This window comes from Lissotriton vulgaris, chromosome 7 (assembly GCF_964263255.1).
Source record: "Lissotriton vulgaris chromosome 7, aLisVul1.2, whole genome shotgun sequence".
NCBI lineage: Eukaryota > Metazoa > Chordata > Amphibia > Caudata > Salamandridae > Lissotriton > Lissotriton vulgaris.
In genome coordinates this window covers 442243482-442265258 of record NC_141695.1, presented here as the reverse complement: position 1 = coordinate 442265258, position 21777 = coordinate 442243482, and the positions used below count along the sequence as shown (strand labels likewise).

At 51.8% G+C, this 21777-nt stretch overlaps 1 protein-coding gene and 1 long non-coding RNA gene across 2 annotated transcripts in view; one reads left to right on the top strand and one right to left on the bottom strand.

Moving 5' to 3' along the window:
• LOC147701813 (uncharacterized) overlaps positions 1-21777 on the bottom strand; it is a 76017-nt gene that overhangs the window by 50683 nt on the left and 3557 nt on the right. The gene's annotated exons all lie outside the window — the stretch shown is intronic.
• LOC147701814 (uncharacterized) lies at positions 4656-6827 on the top strand. The gene is made up of 3 exons (XR_015297199.1): positions 4656-4752; positions 5306-5370; positions 6745-6827. It is a non-coding gene; the product is annotated as an uncharacterized LOC147701814 (long non-coding RNA).

The window sequence follows — 21777 nt, the reverse complement described above, 5'->3', positions numbered from 1 at the left end:
CCTTTTAGAGCCCAGAGGTTCCTAGATAAACCTTCCCCCTGGTTTATATTTCCTGGTTTCCTCTCCTCCCAGTCATTTCTCAAAATCATCAACTATGATCTCAGTTACAGCAGCCTTTAAAATAAACATGCAACTCCAGCTTGAATTACAACTAAAGCCTCCACCCCCGAAATTAACTTAAAGTTATTCTTCAGGTGAGCAGGCATCAGCTTTCTTGACTATTTGCATATTTTGGTTGAAGGGGATAGGGGAGATGGCGTCTCAAGAGGACAAGGTAGTCCAAGGCTACTTTGCCGTTTACCCTTTTTTCTCAGTGTAAAAACTCTGCATGGTGGTCCCTCATCTATGGATGCCTGTGACAATAGCAGATGTAAGCATGGGAAAACACCCGAGACATCTCATCAAACATGGGTTACCCAGACCCAACTCTCCCTTGTGCTGCCAGCCCTGACGCTGTTTCGTCTCATTGTGCTTTGTTTGTGCTTTTCTCCTCTTGACTTGTTCACCTCACTGTGCTTTTCTCCTCATTTGTTCATCGCTTTGATTGTGCTTTTCTCCTGCTGACCCCCATTTCTCCTGTTTTCTATTCTTTGCTATGTTTTTTATCCTGTCTCTATTGTTTCTCCCTCCCGCTCGTTTACCGATCATTGCTGATAATTTTTCCGCTTCCTAGCAAGCCCCACCCAGCACTCCTCCCAGGACCTACATAAGAGGACGCTGCAGCGCGGCTACACCACCGGTGTGCCAAAGGCAAGCCCATCTGCGCCTGTGTCTGGAACGCACCCAGCGCCAGGACCGCTGCCCCCCCTCAAATAGGTCTACTCTGTTCTCCGCACCCTGAACACCAGGCACATCAGCAATCACTGCTGTCATGCCGTACTGCACTCTATGTCAGGAGCATTTTCCTGCACCAGGTGCACCTTCTCCTGCACCAGCACAACCACCATTACATTGCAGAGCACAACACCAACCTCTTACCACACAACATCAGAAGTGACCCACTGACTACATTGCCTACTCCTCAATACACACTCTATTTGAAAGCACCCCATTGAGTTATGGGTCGCATCATTATCCTCGCACCAGACATAGTCTTCCTCACCGAGACCTAGCTCAACTCTGCATCCACCCCAGCCAGCGATTCCCGACAGATATAAAATCTCTCACCAGTACTGGACCAACAAGCTGGGAAGAGGAATACCCATTGTCCTCAAAGAGACCATACAGTGCACCACCACTACCACCAATACCACCACCCCAATGGAACACCTCAACTTCAATCTCCATATAGGCAACAAGACAAGCATCAGAGGCACCCTTGCTTACCAACTCCCAGGCCTACGCTCCAGCTTCTGCAGCACCATCGTAGACTTCATTGCGCCCCTCGCCCTGGACTCCAAGGACTACATCTTCCTCAGCAACCTCAACTTACACCTTGTCGACAACACTATCACCCACCCCCTCTATATTATGAGCAGCCTAGGACTGACCAAAATCGTATGCGACCCCACACACAAGGACACCTGCTGGATCCCATTTTAACCTCCAGTACGTGTATCAAATACAGCCATGTCACAAACCTCACATGGACCGGCCACTCCATCATCCACTTTAGCATCTCCAGCCCCTGCACCATCACCCAAAAGATGGCCAGCGCCGGCTCCCCGCACCAGGATAAAACTTGGGGGCGCGAGGTCAGAAAGTGGCAACTGGAAAGGGGTACATGCCAGGGGTGTCCCCTTTTGCCTTTATTGTTCGCCCTGGCCATAGAGCCCTTCGCGGTCCGGGTCAGGACTGACTTGGAACAGTGGGGAATTAGAGTGAGTGACAAGAGTCATTATTTCCCTATACGCTGACGCCCTGTTTTATTCGGCTTCTCCCTGGGACGCACTCTTGGTACTGCTGCACCAGCTAGACAGGTTTGGAGAGGTCTCTGGATTACGACTTAATTGCGGTAAGTCCCTGATCTTTCCGTTGGCGGGACTGGCCTCAGTGCCCCTGGGGGATCTACCAGACCTCAGGCTGTGCTGGGAACAGACAGGGTTCAGTTACCTTGGGATACAGGTGGCCCCGACGGACAAACAGGCGCTAGCCCGAAATGTAGACCTCATAATTACGTCTCTACAGCATTCTGTGACATTTTGGAACACTCTTCCACTCTCACTGATGGGCAGGCTGGCCATCTCTAAGATGGTGATGCTTCCAAGGACACTATACGTGCTCCAGAACTCACTATGTCCGTTGCTGCCACGAGTTTTAAAAACTCGTCAACATGTTACTCACGTCCTGCTCTGGGCGGGCCGGCGCAGTACGGTAGCTCTCAACACTATCATCAGCTATGAGGAGGGCGGTCTGGAAGCTCCACGCTTCAACCTATATTATTACGCGGCCCATCTACAACATGCGGCACGTTGGCTCACAGACACAGACAATTGGGAGAAAAGCCTTCTCACTGACAGGGTAGACACCCAGACGCAGCAGGAAGCACTGATGCGGGGCAGGGGGTCGGACACATCTCTTCCCTATATTGGGCGACACACAGCCGGTATATGGCAATGGTTTGTTGAGAAGGTCTTAAGAAGGGCACCCTTTTACAGGAAGCTCCCGATCTTAATACTGGCCCCCTTCATAGACATGGGGCAATGCATGTCCTTTCAACCTTGGAGGGAGGGTGGATGTGAAGTTCTTGCCGACCTTTTTCCCAACAAGACCATAATCAATTACGAACAGGCGGAAGAGTCAATGGACAGGGCCAATTCCTACACTTCCGGGGAATTCAGGATGTGGTGAAAATCACCTGGCCTCAGTACCCGGACATTCCACCACCGAAGCACACCCTAGATATCCTATTTTCATGCAGTACAGGTCGCAAATTGATTTCTCTCCTCTACAAAGCTATGAAACAGGATTCCACCCCTCCTGTACTACCATCTCGGGCTGCCAGGGTCAAGGATCTCACTACCCAGCTGGAAGAGAAACAATGGGCACGCATAGGCTCCCTCACACGCACGGTTTCCTGTAACGCCAGGTTTAAGTTGACGCACTTTAACTTATTACATCACACCTATCCAACCTCGGAATCCCTGAAACGCATCTAGTGACAGGGGAGATAGATGCCCTAGATGTGCCGCAGAGAAAGCGTGCTTTTTAGGTTTCACTTGGCGAAAAGCTGCGCAAGCAGCGGTTCGCGCAGGCGAAAACTTTTGTTTTTCAGTATGGACAAAAGTCCCGCCTCTGTTTCCCATTGGCTAGCTCCATAAATGGAGGCTAGCCACTGGAAAACAGAGGCGTCCATCATTCTGCGAGGCGACTCGTGGGCGTTTCTGAGAATTTTTCTCATCCGGCCCCTTTTGTCACGTCAGTGCGGTGGTGGGCGGGGTTTATTTTTTTGATCGTCGAGGTTTCTTTTCGTCATTCCATGGCCGACCGCCGCCACAGGAAGTCCAGGTCCAGGCCGACCGAAGTCCAGGTGAGTGCCCGTTCCCGCCCCCCCTCACGCTGACAGTGTGCCGTTCCCGCCCCCCCCCCTTCCGCTGTTCATGTCTTTCCCGCCCCCCTCCCGCTGTCCGTTCCCTCCCCACCCTGTTCGTGTGCCCGTAGGTGCTCCTTATGTTTTTTTTTTTACGAACGTCTATGTAGAACGTCTCTCGGATACTTGCTTATGTCATTGATCTTTCTAGATGTTTAATATTGGTTTTGAAATCATCTTGTTCTCATTTTATACTATTCCTCGGTGGCCTGGGAGGTTTCTGGCCTTGTTACTCCTCCGTAGTGCACGTGTACAATCATTGCTGTGTCTGTTCACCTCCCACCCAACTCTTAAATGAGGGAGGCGCTCTTCATTTGCTCTTGCTCAATCTCATTTTTGCACGAACGCAGGACTTTTGTTAAAGTCCCGTTAACCATAGGTTCAGGCTCGGGGAATGGCGCCTAAAGTCGAAATGAATGAGCTCGCTTATGTTGAATAGCTTAGAACAGCAGGGTGTAAACTGGAAATGTAGTTTGATTTGTGCCCGTTACTTGCGTTTGTCCTTCCATCAGCAGAGAACTCCGCGGGAGCTGGGTAGTAGAGGGTCCCTATGAGCACCTCCCTGCTTGTAAAGTGGTTTGATGGTGTCGCGATACACCCATGTCTTCCTCACTTGTAGTCTGATTGTATAGTGGGTGACGCTCATGCGCAGCCCACATGCCTCTTCCGCAATAAGCAGAACTGGTGTACAGTGTCATTAAATTTGGCACTCTCATAAGCAAACAATCTCCTTTTACTGCATCCCAGAGCCATTTGCTAATGAGCTGAAGGTAGTGATTGCTTTTCCCTAATGCCTCGTGGTGAGTGGATTAATGATCCTTGCCGGGTGTGGGCTTATCTTAATTGTATGTGGCTTTGCGTGCACAGACTGGTTTCTGAACTACAGTCCAAGCTGCATACGGTTCCTGGTGTTTTTGCAATTAAAGTGCACTTTACCCCGGTTACTCTTATTCTTAACTTCTCACCTTATCCAAAGGATCAGATCGCGACCATTTTACAGGAGAGGCTGAAGCAGGTAAGGCTTTGTTTTTGTAGAGGAGTTTCCGGCCTCCCCTTCAACTTTACCCTCTTTGGGCCTGTCCTCCCTCTAATACCAACCCGGATTCTTTATTGTGTTTCTAGGTGTCTGGAGATCAGGTGCTCGACAATGCTGCCATTCAGTTTTGCGCCAGGAATGTTTCCGCTGTCTCGGGGGATGCTCGCAAAGCGCTGGACGTGTGCAGGTCAGTCGCAGCGCTGACTTTGCTTTGTTAATTATCCATCCCATTATAAGCGAATGTGTTTTTAGGAGCTTGTGATGTGTGTTTTGAGAAGCTTGCTTTCCACGGGGGAGCACTGCTTTCTCCCAAAGTTAAAGGCAGTAAAATTATCAGTCCATTACCTGCTGTGTGAATGCAACCGCATCCTGCTGTGATTAACAATTTACTTTAATTACATTTGCACTAAAGGCAATTTGCTTTTCCATTAGATCTATTCCCGTGGCTTTCCCCATGTTCAGTACCCTACTTTTTGGTGGCAATAAAATTTGAGCTAATTTCCGCTAGGTTTCAGTTCCAGAAAACTTTCATCTTGTGACTGTTTCAGTTTCATCATTTGGTTATAGGACTGTCCACGGTGTAGCCAATAAGAAATAATTACTTCCATCATAGATATGGCAGCCTGTATGTACCCGAAGGGCCAAGTAGACAAGTGCTCTCAAATTAGTTTAATTAATTTGTTTATAGTTTTGTGAATTTTTTTTTAAACTAGATCTGTCACTTATTTGTTTTGCGGTAGGAGAGCAGTTGAGATTGTCGAGTCGGATGTCCGAAGTCAGACACTTCTGAAACCTCTCGCTGAACGTAAGTGACTACCTCATGGCTGGTTGTTAACCCCCCCCCCCCCCACCCATTGCTGACTGGAGCGAGGAAACGTGGTGGTTTCCTTGCCTCTTTCCTGCTCGGCGTTGCCGGTGGTGTTTTCCAACACTAGCTGCAAAGCCACCTCCTGGGATGGTGAGTAACATTTGGCACCACGCGCTGTGGCCTGTGGACCATCAATTGAAAATCACACCCAAGTGCTGTGTTGAGAGCCCTAATGATCTTTGCAGATGACTTGCTTTGGGTGTAAACAGCTGGACCTATTCCAAACCAAGAGGTCGCTTCAGGGCTCTTGCTGGTCTATGGTATTGTGGAGTTGTCCTTCCCCTTTGCAGCTGCATCCTATAAACGGGTAGCATATCCTCATTTTGTGACCAGCTGAGTCTGCATTACTGAATGAGTCTGCTTCTGCCAAATGTCTACGCTCGTTTGTTGTGTTCTGAGCAGCTGTCAAGCTGCAGTGCTAGGGAGACCACGAATGACAGTCTGGATTGCACAGTATTTGGATCTCCCTGCATGCTTTGTGCTGCAGGTCCTGCCTACAGCTTTAATGGTGGAATTAGAGAATTCGCTTTACCAGCTTCAAAACTGCTCATATCTGTTTGCACCTGTCCGTTACTGATTGCTATTAAGATAAGCATTTATCCCTCCAGCTCTCCCTTTCTGTGCATTCTACACGTTTGCGAATTTCTTTACGTACTGGATAACCTCTTGCATAAATCGAAACCTTAGTCCTGATTTTAGCATGTTCTCCTGTGAGAAGCGACAGCCTTCACATGGTTGTCGCACTACGGTTTGCTGTATGCAATTTCTTTTAAGAGAACTTTACCTGTGCTTTGAATGAACTTGTGTGCTGTATGTAGTTAGAACAAAAATACTGCTGCAGCATAAACCCTCGAAATGCATTTGGTGGGGTAAAAGATGTTAACACCAACAGCTGTCCTGGATGTTACAGGTTATTTTATCTTGTGCGTTCTTGTTTGCTGCTGCTCGTTGGTGGCACTCCAGAGCCCACCAGTTGTTGTAGGGCAGTCTATCCCTGGCATGTTTTCCTCCAAAGAAATGAGTCCTAGATTAAGTATGCATGAAGATTAAGTTTCAATTCCCTGCAGTTGCATCTTTTTTGACAGAGTATACACTGATGCAACAGGCACTGAAAGCTTTGGTGCTTCTAGACTTCTGTGATGGGTAGCAGCATTGCAACCCATGGATGTTACCCACCCATGGCAGCCAACTGAATGTCGCCGATTTAGGGTGATACTGTATTAATAGAGCGCGACTGTTGTAACTGAACCTTGTACTGTGCAGTATCCTCTTACAGGCTTTTATACTCTGTTCCTTCTGCATTACTTTTAGGCAAATCGCCAACCAAGTCACTGCCATTGTCTCATGTTCCTAAACGAGTTGGTCTCCCCCACATCTCTCGTGTGATCTCTGACGTCTATGGTGACCGAATGACCTCTGGTGGTGCAGACTATTCCTTCCCATTGCAACAGAAACTGCTCGTCTGCTCCCGGTTAATGATGACCCGACAGGCAAAAGTGAAGGAGGTGACCGTGGGAAAAGTAAGCAACCGTGTGTGATATGTGCAGGGATTGTGTCAATCTAAAGCCTTACCATGTGGGCTTGCATGGATTTGATTTCTCTAATTGACCATCGGACATTCCAGTTAGATTTAGCAACAGTGTATAACCTGCACAGGGGGGCTCGCAGTGTGTGGGGGGCTCGCAGTGTGTGGAGGGCTCGATGTGGGTGTGTGGGGGGCTCTGTGTGGGTGAGTGGGGGGCTCTGTGTGGGTGAGTGGGGGGCTCTGTGTGGGTGTGTGGGGGGCTCTGTGTGGGCGTGTGGAGGGCTCTGTGTGGGCGGGCTCTGTGTGAGTGTGTGGGGGGGCTCTGTGTGAGTGTGTGGGCGGGCTCTGTCTGGGTGTGTGGAGGGCTCTGTCTGGGTGTGTGGAGGGCTCTGTCTGGGTGTGTGGAGGGCTCTGTCTGGGTGTGTGGAGGGCTCTGTCTGGGTGTGTGGAGGGCTCTGTCTGGGTGTGTGGAGGGCTCTGTCTGGGTGTGTGGAGGGCTCTGTCTGGGTGTGTGGAGGGCTCTGTCTGGGTGTGTGGAGGGCTCTGTCTGGGTGTGTGGAGGGCTCTGTCTGGGTGTGTGGGGGGCTCTGTGTGGGCGTGTGGAGGGCTCTGTGTGGGCGGGCTCTGTGTGAGTGTGTGGGGGGGCTCTGTGTGAGTGTGTGGGCGGGCTCTGTGTGAGTGTGTGGGCGGGTTCTGGGTGTGTGGAGGGCTCTGTCTGGGTGTGTGGAGGGCTCTGTCTGGGTGTGTGGAGGGCTCTGTCTGGGTGTGTGGAGGGCTCTGTCTGGGTGTGTGGAGGGCTCTGTCTGGGTGTGTGGAGGGCTCTGTCTGGGTGTGTGGGGGGCTCTGTCTGGGTGTGTGGGGGGCTCTGTCTGGGTGTGTGGGGGGCTCTGTCTGGGTGTGTGGGGGGCTCTGTCTGGGTGTGTGGGGGGCTCTGTCTGGGTGTGTGGGGGGCTCTGTCTGGGTGTGTGGGGGGCTCTGTCTGGGTGTGTGGGGGGCTCTGTCTGGGTGCGTGGGGGGCTCGCAGTGTGTGTGAGGGCTCTGTGTGGGTGTGTGTGGGGAGGCTCTGTGTGGGTGTGTGTGTGGGGGGGCCTGTGTGTGTGGGGGTGGCTCTGTGTGGAGGGGCTCTGTGTGGGGGGGCTCTGTGTGGGTGTGGGTGGCATTTGCGAGAGATTAAGCTATTGGCATTGTAAATGACAATGCCATTTATCGGTTTTCAAAACGAACACAAATAAAAAAATTGTCATTTACAATGCCAATAGCTCTAACTTTCCCAAAGGCGAAACCGTTGCATTGTAAATGCTGGTTACACTTGGCATGGGATTGTCCAATGGTTAGGCAGTTTTGGGTGGGGGTGGTGGGAAGGATTGTTGCAGCCAGAGGCATTCAGATGATGCCTGAAACCTTGCATTAGTCCGGAAGCCCAAGAAAAAGAAACTCCCATATAAGCTCCTAGAATTAATGCTGGTGCTCGCTAGGCGCAGGGTAGCTATAACTTGGATGGGGCAAAGGGCCCCAGAACTACCCATCTGGCTCAAAGATGTCCGTCAATGGTCCCTGGCCAAAGAAGCCCACATGAAACTCACCCGAAGGGACGAAAAGCTGCAAGAAGACCTAATGGCTTGATGTGACGTGTACCTCTGGGCTGGCGGAAGGGGAGCCCTACTCGCAGGATACAACTGACAGTGAGGAGAGTGGGTTAGATATAGACAGTGGGTTTAATACTAGCGGGGAGCGAAAGGGCCGATCCCGGTAATGTAAGCATTGAAATTCAGTGCCATGTCCGGTTTCCTTCGTCACTGTACTATACTTGCAAATGATTTTCTTTCCCCATTGTACCTTCCCCCCTGATGCTGCCTTCTGCGCTACGTGCAATTAATAATGTCAAGGATATGCCTACATACGCTGATCTGATGCCAACTTGTTTTTTTGTATTTGCAACATGTGAACTGAAAAATAAAGTTAAAAAAGAGATGGCCAGCGCTCCCCCATCGCTGCTGTTGCAAAGTTTATGAGACCCGTTGAATGGATGCCCTCAACACCTCCAACCCAGCCACCATCACCAGCCTGGAACAGAAAATTAAGAACTTCAATGCCTGGATCACCAACTGCGCAGACAGCTTTGCCCCCATCAAGAGCAACAAAAAACTGAAGATCCTCCAAAATGGTCAGCTGGCACTCCCAAGAACTCAGAACAGCAAAAGGTGACAGCAAATAGCTGGAGAGAAGATGGCGCACCAGCAAGGAAACCCCTGACAAGGCAGCCGACGAGGTAGCCTTCAAGGCCTCCCTCAAAATCTACCACCACTTGCTGAGGTAAATAAAGAAGACAGCCCTAGCCACATTCGAAACCCGCACCAACAACAGCAAGGAACTTTTCAAAATCATTAAGGAGTTGTCCAACCCAGCTGCCAGCAAAAACAACATCACACACTCACAAGAGTTCTGCGACAACCTCGCCAACTAGTCCCATGACAAGATCGCAACCATATACAGAAACTTCGAACCCCAACCTACACCAATGGATTTCCTTGACTGTTACATCCTTCCTGCAACAGACATGAATCACAGACTGACCACTTGGAACCAGCTCTCCACCCAGGACACTGCTTCCATCATGAAATCTATCCACTCAGGAGCTCCCACAGACAGATGCCTGCACCACATCTTCAGCCACAGAAACCAAAGAATCAGCCAGGAACTCACCACCCTGCTCAACACCTCAATCACCACTGCAACATTTTCTGATGCCTGGAAACCCACCAAAGTCAGACCACTACTCAAACCCTCCGCCGATCCCAGTGAACTCAAAAACTACAGGCCAATCTCATTGCTTCCATTCCCAGCCAAGGTACTGGAAAAAGACTATCAACAGGTTACTGACACACCTGGACAGCTACTCAACACCTCCCAAACCGGTTTCCTTAGCAATCACAGAACAGAGACCGCCCTGATCACAGCCACTAACGACATCTGAACCCTCCTCGACCAAGGAGACACAGCAGCTATTATCCTTCTTGACCTCTCAGCGCCTTCCATTACTGTATCCCACCACACGCTAATCAAAGACTACACCATATTAGCAGCAAAGGTTTCGCACTCAGATGGATCACCACCTTCCACAATGGAAGGAGGCAGAGGGTCCGTCTACCACCTTTCACCTCCGAACCCAAGGATATCGTCTGTGGTGTCCCCCGGGTCTCTTCCCTCAACCCTACGCTCTTCCAACGCATAAATGGCTCCACTGGCCAACATAGTCAGATCCAATGATCTCAACATAAAATCCTACGCAGGCGACATCCAACTCATCCTCTCACTCATCGATGATCCTACCATCACCAGGACAAACTTCCACAGATGCATGACAAGTGTTGACAACTGAATGAAGAACAACTGCTTCAAGCTGAACACAGACAAGACGGAACACTAATCTTAGGCAGCAACCCATGGAACAACTCCTGGAGACCCCAGATCTGGGACCTGTACCCGGAAACACCAGCGATAACAAGCTCACCATGAAATAACAGTTCAACGATGTCTCCTCCGCCTGCTTCCTCACTCTGCGCATGCTAAGATCTTCAAATGACTACTCCTGCACACAAGGCCGTGACACAGACCCTTAACACCTCCTGACTGGACTATGGCATCGTCCTCTATGAAGGAATCACTGCACACCTCCTACAGACTTCAAACCATACAGAACGCCTCAACCTCCTCCGATGAACCCACATCACACCCCATCTCAGGCAACTCCACTGGCTCCACGTACAGAAGAGATGCCAATTCAAGCTGCTGACCCATGCACACATGACTCTACACAACCAAGACCCACCTACATTAATCAATGCCTGAACTATTACCAACCATCAAGAAGCTTACCTTCCATCTCCTTATCACTTGCCCACATGCCAGGCATCCACAAAGCAGAAGTGGCGGACGCTCCTCTTACATCACAACAAATGCCTGGAACAGCCTCCCCATGCAGCTCTGGACCGCCACCTCAATTCCGAAGGGACCTCAAGACCTGGCTGTTCAAATTAAGCTTCCGGGGCCGGCACATGCTATATACCCTATCGGGTGATTAGCAGCGCTATAAAAATCCTGATGGATTGATGCCTAACAAATGCATTTCCCCACAGAGAATATTTATTTATTCTTTTGAAATGTTATATACAGCGGACTTTACATTTCGTTAACAATTATCAACATTTGTGACAAACCCATAGAAACATTTATCTAGTCAAGTTGGGATACACACCGACTGAAAAAAAAAAAAGCATTTGCAATGCTATAGGTCTTGCATTAGGAAAGTTTGAGCTATTGGTCTTGTAAATGACAATTTTTTTATTTATGGGTAGGTTTTGAAAATAGCTAAATTAATAGCTTTGTCATTTACAATGCCAATAGTTATAACTTTCGCAAATGTGACACCTATAGCATTTGTAATGCAACATGTTTTGTATTTACGTGACTTAGATGTATTGACATTACAAATAACAAAGGCTTTTAATTTTTTTTTAATAATTAATACTTAAATAAAAGTGATTGTAATTTATAATGGCAATAGCTTAAACTTTTGTAAATAACTTTTGTGAAGATTATGTTCAATGCATTTTATTGTGACGAAAATCCAAGAACAGAAGTGAAATATTAACATCTTTTTTGTGACATTTGTAATAAAGCTTGAACATTGATAGAACATATTTGAACCAGTTGTTGAATGGTTGCACAGGTTGATGCTGTGGTGGCGCTGAGTGATGTGGTGGTGGTGCTCCTGAGTGATACTGTGGAGGTCCTGAGTGATGCTGTGGTGGTGCCGAGTGATGAAGTGGTGGTGCCGAGTGATGAAGTGGTGGTGCCGAGTGATGAAGTGGTGGTGCCGAGTGATGAAGTGGTGGTGCCGAGTGATGCTGTGGTGGTGCCGAGTGATGCTGTGGTGGTGCCGAGTGATGCTGTGGTGGTGCCGAGTGATGCTGTGGTGGTGCCGAGTGATGCTGTGGTGGTGCCGAGTGATGCTGTGGTGGTGCCGAGTGATGCTGTGGTGGTGCCGAGTGATGCTGTGGTGGTGCCGAGTGATGCTGTGGTGGTGCCGAGTGATGCTGTGGTGGTGCCGAGTGATGCTGTGGTGGTGCCGAGTGATGCTGTGGTGGTGCCGAGTGATGCTGTGGTGGTGCCGAGTGATGCTGTGGTGGTGCCGAGTGATGCTGTGGTGGTGCCGAGTGATGCCGTGGTGGTGCCGAGTGATGCCGTGGTGGTGCCGAGTGATGCCGTGGTGGTGCCGAGTGATGCCGTGGTGGTGCCGAGTGATGCCGTGGTGGTGCCGAGTGACGCCGTGGTGGTGCCGAGTGACGCCGTGGTGGTGCCGAGTGACGCCGTGGTGGTGCCGAGTGACGCCGTGGTGGTGCCGAGTGACGCCGTGGTGGTGCCGAGTGTCGCCGTGGTGGTGCCGAGTGTCGCCGGGGTGGTGCCGAGTGACGCCGGGGTGACGCCGGGGTGGCGCCGAGTGACGCCGGGGTGGCGCCGAGTGACGACGGGGTGACGCCGTGGTGGCGCCGAGTGACGCCGGGGTGGCGCCGAGTGACGCCGGGGTGGCGCCGAGTGACGCCGGGGTGGCGCCGAGTGACGCCGGGGTGGCGCCGAGTGACGCCGGGGTGGCGCCGAGTGACGCCGGGGTGGCGCCGAGTGACGCCGGGGTGGCGCCGAGTGACGCCGGGGTGGCGCCGAGTGACGCCGGGGTGGCGCCGAGTGACGCCGGGGTGGCGCCGAGTGACGCCGGGGTGGCGCCGAGTGACGCCGGGGTGGCGCCGAGTGACGCTGTGGTGGTGCCGAGTGATGCTGTGGTGGTGCCGAGTGATGCTGTGGTGGTGCCGAGTGATGCTGTGGTGGTGCCGAGTGATGCTGTGGTGGTGCCGAGTGATGCTGTGGTGGTGCCGAGTGATGCTGTGGTGGTGCCGAGTGATGCTGTGGTGGTGCCGAGTGATGCTGTGGTGGTGCCGAGTGATGCTGTGGTGGTGCCGAGTGATGCTGTGGTGGTGCCGAGTGATGCTGTGGTGGTGCCGAGTGATGCCGTGGTGGTGCCGAGTGACGCCGTGGTGGTGCCGAGTGTCGCCGTGGTGGTGCCGAGTGTCGCCGTGGTGGTGCCGAGTGTCGCCGTGGTGGTGCCGAGTGTCGCCGTGGTGGTGCCGAGTGTCGCCGTGGTGGTGCCGAGTGTCGCCGGGGTGGTGCCGAGTGACGCCGGGGTGGTGCCGAGTGACGCCGGGGTGGCGGCGCCGAGTGACGCCGGGGTGGCGGCGCCGAGTGACGCCGGGGTGGCGCCGAGTGACGCCGGGGTGGCGCCGAGTGACGCCGTGGTGGCGCCGAGTGATGCTGTGGTGGTGCCGAGTGATGCTGTGGTGGTGCCGAGTGATGAAGTGGTGGTGCCGAGTGATGAAGTGGTGGTGCCGAGTGATGCTGTGGTGGTGCCGAGTGATGCTGTGGTGGTGCCGAGTGATGCTGTGGTGGTGCCGAGTGATGCTGTGGTGGTGCCGAGTGATGCTGTGGTGGTGCCGAGTGATGCTGTGGTGGTGCCGAGTGATGCTGTGGTGGTGCCGAGTGATGCTGTGGTGGTGCCGAGTGATGCTGTGGTGGTGCCGAGTGATGCTGTGGTGGTGCCGAGTGATGCTGTGGTGGTGCCGAGTGATGCTGTGGTGGTGCCGAGTGATGCTGTGGTGGTGCCGAGTGATGCTGTGGTGGTGCCGAGTGATGCCGTGGTGGTGCCGAGTGATGCCGTGGTGGTGCCGAGTGATGCCGTGGTGGTGCCGAGTGACGCCGTGGTGGTGCCGAGTGACGCCGTGGTGGTGCCGAGTGACGCCGTGGTGGTGCCGAGTGACGCCGTGGTGGTGCCGAGTGACGCCGTGGTGGTGCCGAGTGTCGCTGTGGTGGTGCCGAGTGTCGCCGGGGTGGTGCCGAGTGACGCCGGGGTGACGCCGGGGTGGCGCCGAGTGACGCCGGGGTGGCGCCGAGTGACGACGGGGTGGCGCCGAGTGACGCCGTGGTGGCGCCGAGTGACGCCGGGGTGGCGCCGAGTGACGCCGGGGTGGCGCCGAGTGACGCCGGGGTGGCGCCGAGTGACGCCGGGGTGGCGCCGAGTGACGCCGGGGTGGCGCCGAGTGACGCCGGGGTGGCGCCGAGTGACGCCGGGGTGGCGCCGAGTGATGCTGCCGGGGTGGCGCAGAGTGATGCCGGGGTGGCGCCGAGTGATGCTGCCGAGTGATGCTGTGGTGGTGCCGAGTGATGCTGTGGTGGTGCCGAGTGATGCTGTGGTGGTGCCGAGTGATGCTGTGGTGGTGCCGAGTGATGCTGTGGTGGTGCCGAGTGATGCTGTGGTGGTGCCGAGTGATGCTGTGGTGGTGCCGAGTGATGCTGTGGTGGTGCCGAGTGATGCTGTGGTGGTGCCGAGTGATGCTGTGGTGGTGCCGAGTGATGCTGTGGTGGTGCCGAGTGATGCTGTGGTGGTGCCGAGTGATGCTCTGGTGGTGCCGAGTGATGCTGTGGTGGTGCCGAGTGATGCTGTGGTGGTGCCGAGTGATGCTGTGGTGGTGCCGAGTGATGCTGTGGTGGTGCCGAGTGATGCTGTGGTGGTGCCGAGTGATGCCGTGGTGGTGCCGAGTGACGCCGTGGTGGTGCCGAGTGTCGCCGTGGTGGTGCCGAGTGTCGCCGTGGTGGTGCCGAGTGTCGCCGTGGTGGTGCCGAGTGTCGCCGTGGTGGTGCCGAGTGTCGCCGTGGTGGTGCCGAGTGTCGCCGTGGTGGTGCCGAGTGTCGCCGTGGTGGTGCCGAGTGTCGCCGGGGTGGTGCCGAGTGACGCCGGGGTGGTGCCGAGTGACGCCGGGGTGGTGCCGAGTGATGCTGTGGTGGTGCCGAGTGATGCTGTGGTGGTGCCGAGTGATGCTGTGGTGGTGCCGAGTGATGCTGTGGTGGTGCCGAGTGATGCTGTGGTGGTGCCGAGTGATGCTGTGGTGGTGCCGAGTGATGCTGTGGTGGTGCCGAGTGACGCTGGGGTGGTGCCGAGTGACGCCGGGGTGGTGCCGAGTGACGCCGGGGTGGCGGCGCCGAGTGACGCCGGGGTGGCGGCGCCGAGTGACGCCGGGGTGGCGCCGAGTGACGCCGGGGTGGCGCCGAGTGACGCCGTGGTGGCGCCGAGTGATGCCGTGGTGGTGCCGAGTGATGCTGTGGTGGTGCCGAGTGATGCTCTGGTGGTGCCGAGTGATGCTCTGGTGGTGCCGAGTGATGCTCTGGTGGTGCCGAGTGATGCTCTGGTGGTGGTGCCGAGTGATGCTGTGGTGGTGCCGAGTGATGCTGTGGTGGTGCCGAGTGATGCCGTGGTGGTGCCGAGTGATGCCGTGGTGGTGCCGAGTGATGCCGTGGTGGTGCCGAGTGATGCCGTGGTGGTGCCGAGTGATGCCGTGGTGGTGCCGAGTGATGCCGTGGTGGTGCCGAGTGACGCCGTGGTGGTGCCGAGTGACGCCGGGGTGGCGCCGAGTGACGCCGGGGTGGCGCCGAGTGACGCCGGGGTGGCGCCGAGTGACGCCGGGGTGGCGCCGAGTGACGCCGGGGTGGCGCCGAGTGACGCCGGGGTGGCGCCGAGTGACGCCGGGGTGGCGCCGAGTGATGCCGGGGTGGCGCCGAGTGATGCCGGGGTGGCGCCGAGTGATGCCGGGGTGGCGCCGAGTGATGCCGGGGTGGCGCCGAGTGATGCTGCCGAGTGATGCTGTGGTGCTGCCGAGTGATGCTGTGGTGCTGCAGAGTGATGCTGCCGAGTGATGCTGTGGTGCTGCCGAGTGATGCTGTGGTGCTGCCGAGTGATGCTGTGGTGCTGCCGAGTGATGCTGTGGTGCTGCCGAGTGATGCTGTGGTGCTGCCGAGTGATGCTGTGGTGCTGCCGAGTGATGCTGTGGTGCTGCCGAGTGATGCTGTGGTGCTGCCGAGTGATGCTGTGGTGCTGCCGAGTGATGCTGTGGTGCTGCCGAGTGATGCTGTGGTGCTGCCGAGTGATGCTGTGGTGCTGCCGAGTGATGCTGTGGTGCTGCCGAGTGATGCTGTGGTGCTGCCGAGTGATGCTGTGGTGCTGCCGAGTGATGCTGTGGTGCTGCCGAGTGATGCTGTGGTGCTGCCGAGTGATGCTGTGGTGCTGCCAAGTGATGCTGTGGTGCTGCCGAGTGATGCTGTGGTGCTGCCAAGTGATGCTGTGGTGCTGCCGAGTGATACTGTGGTGCTGCCAAGTGATGCTGTGGTGCTGCCAAGTGATGCTGTGGGGGTGCCGAGTGATGCTGTGGGGGTGCTGAGTGATGCTGTGGTGGTGCTGAGTGATGCTGTGGTGGTGCTGAGTGGTGCTGAGTGATGCTGTGGTGGTGCTGAGTGGTGTTGCTGAGTGTTGATAGTGAAGTGGCGTCTGTTAGGGCGGCGGCTTGGAGTGTGTCAGTGTGGTCACAGTTCGTACTTGTGAACGTTTCTACTTTGTACATTGCTGCCAGCTTTGGCAGTGGATTGCAAATTAGAGCTAACAAGGGGAGAACAAGGAAACGATAATGTAAATAATACCAAATAAACACCTACATAATTTTAACTTGCAGCATTTAGGCGGATTTACCAAAGTCTACATTTTAGAAAGTGTGCCTTCATGCGAAGCCAGTGTAGGCTAAATGTGACCAGATACTAAACAAGAAAAATAATAATAAGCAAACACTGGCTTTGTTTTCAAGCAATCCCGTTCAAAGCCAGTAACTGAAGGAGGCTGGAAGAAAAAAACTTTACAGGCTTGACTCTTCCTGCCCCGGCGGAGAGAAAAAAAAATGAAAAGTGGCCAGGAAAAGCTCTCGGCATTGCGGGGGCCGCATTCCTTTGAAGTGTGAAGCAGGAGCGGGAGAGCGGATCCCTCTGAAGTGAAGCTCTCGACGCGCTGGAGAAGCGTGGGCCTGGTGTGGGGGGGGGGGGGGGGGGGGGGGGGGGGGGGGGCGATGCCAGCGAGTGGGAGGGAACGGGCCAAGCACGCACTCGATAAGTCACGGATGAACAATTAACACACATTGTAGGAAATCCGGCTGGTTTAAGAGACTTTGGTTCAGTAGTAATAGGTTCGAGTATAACTCGACCTAAAAAGCCCTCAACAGCCACTGGCTAACTTCACTATTAGTGTTGGCAATTGGCCATTTCGCGAGGAGCACGGCCACACACAAATGAGTTCCCTTCAGTTGCAGGGACGACTGTGCCATTGTGGGCTAACAGATTAAAAATAAACAAATTTTTCTTTTGGCTAATTGTTGAATCTTTCAGATTAATGAGGGCCCAGCAGATTTCCCAACAATAAATTTGATCAAAAACCACAACAAAGCAAAAACAAGAATTGACTTAGCCAAAAGGGAGACTGCAAATGCCAGACCTCTTGGCTTTGCCAATGCTGGTTTCCAATAGCGAGAACACAGTCTGGATGGACGCCAACATATAGCAGGGGTGAAGAGATCTTTACACAATGTACAGAGGCAGTGAGTAATGATGAGAAAAGAGTTTTGTCGGTTGGCACGTATGTTCCCTCGAAGGTGCCCGCGCTCCAAGCACCCATGTTCCGTTTCGAAGCGCACTCCAATCATGCACAAAGAGGCACTTTGCAAAGTGCAGATTTAAAATGAGCGGCACAGAAGTTCCTCGTAGTGCCCGCCAGCACTCCCTGCTCTGTGAAAGATCCCAGAAGTGTGGGAGCATGCATTTCAGGGCAGAAGCTGGCGGATTCTGCACACACACCCTGGCCCTCAATTTGTCTCTGCGGGAGAGCTGCTGGGCTTTTTGTAAATAAATAAGAAGCTGACACCAACCACTGAGCCCAGAAGCTGCTCCGCTGCAGACAAGAGCGGCTCAACAATGCCACATCCCCGGGACTGAAACAAGCACTGTGCTCCCATCCCATACTTTGTTTTATTTAGGGTTTAGGCGTGAAGGTCTCCCTTTAGGTTTCCGCTTTGAAGTTTGAGAACATGCAAATCAGAAACAATGAAAGTTCCACTCCTGATGGATATTGCATTAGACAAATTGTAAATTCCTTCCGTTGGCTCGTTTTGCAAGAAATGGCCTTTTGTGGGTTACCAAAGAGGGCTGACGTGAGTGCCCCGTGGTCCTCTCTGCAGCATCGCTATCAATAGTCCGGCAGGTGCAGTGCTTCGGGCTCAAGGCTGAACAATAGCCTTAAAGTCCAAATATATTGCCTTATGGTTAAACAAACCAAAAGCGGCATTTCAAATGTCTTGCTCGAGATATAAAAGAGTCTGTGTGATTCATTTGTGACTTCACTCTAGAATTATTCCATTTTTTTGTTCTGTGTATTCCCAATGTGCTTCGTTTGCACATTTACTTTTCATTGTAGCGAGGGTTGATTACAGAACATTACACCCTGATAGACTGTGAATGTTTATGTTTAATTACATACTACTGGTAAGGAGTTGCATGCTTTGTACATCAGAATCTTTTAAATCAGCAGAAAGAACTCGAAAAGCGTGCTTGGCATATACTTGTAGCGCCGTTTCATGCAGTGCGTTAAAAATGAGTAAACAGAAATTGTAAATATTGTTAACAATGCATTTCCTAGAGCTGCTAAAATGTGAAATGTGTTATCCCTAAGACCCAAATAAAATATCTGTTTGGGAGAGAGAAGCGGTAATCACATCTAGAGAAAGAATGTATTGCCGCAGGTCCTTGAAATGTGATTATGAAAACAAATCGTCCCACAGCCAAAAAACAATTTTACTTGAAGGATACACTCGTTCAAGGAGAATGAAGTCTAAACATATATTTTAATACATAATCTAAAGCTGGCGCAGAGATAACCAAATGTTCTTTTTAGAATGAATTGTAGGGTTCATGTACGGAAGCTCTCAGGATGCAGCTCTTAATAAATGGAAGCCTCGTGTGGCGCTATTTCAGTAACTGAAGGAGGCTGGAAGAAAAAAAAAAAGAGAAGCGGCCGGGAAATGCTCTCGGCATTGCGGGCGCATTCCTTTGAAGTGTGAAGCAGGGGGCGGGAGAGCTGATCCCTTTGAAGTGAAGCTCTCGGCGCGCTGGAGAAGCGTGAGCCTGGTGGAGGGACGGGATGCCAGCGAGTGGGAGGGAACGGGCCAGGCGCGCGCTCGAGAAGTCACGGATGAACAATCAACACGCAGTGTAGGAAATCCATCTGGTTTAAGAGACTTTGGTTCAGCAGTAATAGGTTCGAGTATAACTCGACCTAACCAATGTGAATCAGAAAACAAGTAATTTCATAGAGACAATGACAGGCTTTCCTGGTGAGGTGATTAATTAGACTTATTAGCAATGTGTAATTTACTAGGAAGAGATTTGGTAATTTTTGAGAAAGGCGTATGGGTAATTTTTCAGAAAGGCGTATGGATTTAAAGATCTCAGCAGTGGCAAATCAGCACTGCAGTGCGAGTTTATAGTGAAATTCTATCAGTAGCATAAGAATTATTTAATTCCTTTCTTGTATTTTGGGATTTCCAGCATAAGTTGTTTGTCTCTGGGATTTCAGTTTCGTACTAGGATGTTCTGTTTCTTTACTAGTTAGGTTGGGGCGTTATGTCGGATTTATAGATTATGAACACCATCCTGAGTAAGAAGCGTTGCTCCATTGGAAGAGTGCCAGAGATCTTGGTTAGATATTGGGCTTTTGTTATTTTACTAATTTTTCATTAAGGAATTGATCCACATAAGGAAGATTTTGTAAGGACTGTCCAAATTTAGTGGCAACAATAGAAACAATCCAAGAGTACCTTTTTCTGTGTTCAAAGCCAACATTGCAAAAACTTGCTAAACTCATGGACAACAAACCAGAGCCTTCACAGTTCAGTGCCTTTAAAATAATAGAAGAGTAGGGTATGAGGAGACCAGCACTAAAACTTAATGTTAGGATAGAGGCATCTTCAATATCAGGAACAAAACAATTGTTTCCAACTTTTGAGGGCATCCTGGGCAAATGGGATTTTCCCAAGCCCACTTGCACATGTCATCACTGTGCCCTTCTTGAAAAAACAAAGAGCAGGCTCATGATTATTGACCTTAGTGGTCATCCCGCCCACCTTCCACAACCTAGCAAGATCTAGAAAGGAGGAACAAAGGCTGTGACAATAAACAAATCTTCCAGCTGCAAAATCAACAGTTGCGGTTCAGAGACATAAGCAATGTTAGAATACAGGCACTTTAGAGGTAATAGCCTCAGCGAAGGGTGGCAATCCACTTTAAGACTCTTCCAACTCGGAGATGCATACAATATGGTACTCCTCAAAAGACAGAAATAATGTGACTAAGAATGCAGAATGGATTTAAAATAGGTATGTTTCTTCCTCCCCAACCTAAGCCACATAGCACCGATTGGTTCTATGGAATTGTCATTAGGTAGGAGGCCATGAGAAGTGGGCTAGTCAGACCCTCCAGGATTTCACGGTTTGCCGCGAAATCGGCACTTATGTAAAAATGCCACGATTTTTACAAAAGTGCCCGCGAAATCGGCACTTTTGTCAAAATCGCCGCGATTTTTACAAAAGTGCCCGCGAATCCCAGCCTAATATTAAGAAACTCACAATGATTCCAACTGTGGTGATACTGCCATAGGGAATCAAAAAATATGAGAACTACACTAGCCAATATGGAACAGCACAGATCACCACATAAATGATAAGGGAGGGAGACAGGAATGTTCAGCCTGCTTTTAGTTGTAGTCTCAGTAGGCCACCAGGAAAACTCTGCGCCACCAAGATTACCAATTAGTTCATGAATTTCAGGAAGGATGATGTTTGTGCCTGTGGTACATGCCGACCAGAAAGCTCTACTGTTTGGTATGGCAACCTCTCACCTCCCATGCCAATGCACTAATTGAGGGGAACAGGAGTAGGTCACTTTCTTGACCACAAAAAGCATGTGTAGCGTGTGAGGGGTGAGGAGTAGGTTGACTGTGGTCCCACTGTGCTAGGGTGACCAGAATTTTAAAACAAGAAACCGGGACATTTCTCAAAAATAGAAGGACTATAATTTTACATCAACCGAGCGCACAGAATGACAGCGCTCCTTAAGATGCAATGTTTAAACCCAGTAGCTTGCCTGGGAATTAAATTGTTTTTTGGAACAACTGCTAACTATTTCTGCTTTGTAAAACATAAAAAAACACCTCCCCCAGCTTTTAGTCGACCCTCTCTAAAAACCGGGACATGGGCTAAATTCCTCGAAATCTGCCCGGACAGCTGGTGAAAAACGAGGACCGTCCAGGCAAATCCAGGACGCCTGGTCACCCTACACTGTGCTGCAGGTGCTACCCTCACAGAGAAGGTGGTGCTACGGGGGCAGGAGTCAGATGAGGTGAATACTGTTGAGCATGTCAGAAAGTAGACCCCATCCTAATTGCAAGTGATGTATTCCTGGGAGCACGTGGCCATGTGTGGTGAGTAATGAACAGACCCTCAAAAACGAAGATATCTGTTTTTGTTGTAGGAAAAACTGCCAAATAAAATGCCGCTTAATTTCCATATTTGTGCCGCTAAATTTGCTAATCCATGCCGCTATATCCTGGGGGGGTCTGGCTAGTCAGCAAATACATGGGCACAGCAGAGCCAAAGCAAGCAGGGGTCTGGCATGACCCAAGCATTTATGAAAAGTAAGTGTTTACTTACCGAAAAAATATGCCTCCATCCAGAATACCATGGATGATCCATTCAGTGAACAAATAACACAGAATAAACGTTTACTATTATTAATACCCATGTAGATCCATTATTTTCGTTTTAATATATGGATTCTACAATCCCTGTAAAAAC